Source organism: Aulonocara sp. 'chitande type north' Nkhata Bay, linkage group LG10 (genome assembly GCF_057382095.1).
Source record: "Aulonocara sp. 'chitande type north' Nkhata Bay isolate Kocher_YH1m ecotype deep benthic linkage group LG10, A_spYH_male_GT1.1, whole genome shotgun sequence".
Taxonomy (NCBI): domain Eukaryota; kingdom Metazoa; phylum Chordata; class Actinopteri; order Cichliformes; family Cichlidae; genus Aulonocara; species Aulonocara sp. 'chitande type north' Nkhata Bay.
The window spans coordinates 9,952,495-9,953,768 of NC_141353.1; the positions used below are offsets into that span (position 1 = coordinate 9,952,495).

The 1,274-nt window shown below is 36.6% G+C and overlaps 1 protein-coding gene across 1 annotated transcript in view; it reads left to right on the forward strand.

Moving 5' to 3' along the window:
* serpinf1 (serpin peptidase inhibitor, clade F (alpha-2 antiplasmin, pigment epithelium derived factor), member 1) overlaps window positions 1–161 on the forward strand; it is a 10,346-nt gene extending 10,185 nt beyond the window's left edge. Inside the window, exon 8 of the mRNA XM_086308142.1 lies at window positions 1–161. This exon is cut by the window's left edge and continues 1,937 nt beyond it. The gene's annotated coding sequence lies outside the window, so the exon portion shown is untranslated.
* The last annotated feature ends 1,113 nt before the right edge of the window (window positions 162–1,274 follow it).

Here is a 1,274-nt window from a genome sequence, read left to right on the forward strand (position 1 = left end):
TTTGGCAGATGTCTGATTCTGATTATTTTTCATGTTGAAACGTGATCACGTTGATCTCGGCGGATACACAAACACACCCAAGATACTCAAAAGATTCTTTTTTTATAAAATCAAATATTGTCATTTCTGTTAAAAAGAAGTAAACACGACAATGAACCTGAGCACGTGTGTTTTGTTTGTTTCTCATTTACAACATCTCATTTTGGCTCCAAATGAGATCACGATTCACTGACTAAACTTAGCTGAGATCATGTTTACTGCTATACTAATAAAAGTCTCAAAGGTCGAGCAAGCAGCAGGCTCATTTACTCGCAGACACCAGGACAAGAGGAGACGCCCTCTACTGGCCACATTTTTCAGCACCGACCTCACTTTGCAGACCATGAAGCTCTGGCCTGGTGTTCATAGCACAAGAAAAGTGCTGCAAATAGACAAGACTTTGTTCTGTTTTGTGTCTGTCACCATTCAATATTAGTTTGCTGGTTTTTGCGCTTTTGCATTCAGTCATCAATATAAAGACAGAGACGATGATTTTATCACAGATTTATCATCAGAATCAAAGCTGGAGTCTCTGTAACTCTGAGAGTCTGTGGGCAGTGATGCTGTCAGACTGTCGGTCAGTCTATGAACATTCGCTGCACGTTACTGCACAATCAGCTTAAATCAGCCTGATCAGTGTAAAGCTTTAAACAGAGCATGCCGATCATTCATCAGTCACAGTAATGAAAATTGTGTTTCACAGTTGGCTCTTGGAGATGATGTAAATATCTGAGTGAAGATGAGGCTGAAATCACTCGTAAACTGAACAAAATAATAAATAAATAAATAAATAAATAAATAAATAAAGGTGCCAACTGGAACCAAAAGTGGTTCTTTAGACTGATGCCATAGAAGAACCTTTTTTGGTGCCACAAAGAACCTTTCAAACAATGGTTCTTTGAAGAACCATTTCTTTCAGTGGTTCATTGAAAAACCATTAAAGGTGCCCCAAAGAACCATCAAGAAATGATTCTTTGGGGCACCTTTAATGGTTTTTCAATGAACCTTTTTTAAAATGGTTCTTTAAAAAACCATTTTAAATCTTTCAAAATAAAATGCATCATAAATTGAATTTCAGTAGGGTAAAATAAATACGAGCACATAGACATATATTAATGGTTTATTGTCATTTTGTAGTTACCAAAAGACAAAAAGGCATTTTAACCCTCAGCACAGCATCACTACTAATACATGTCACATTAGTGTTTTAAACAGTAATACCGTATTTCCCGGAC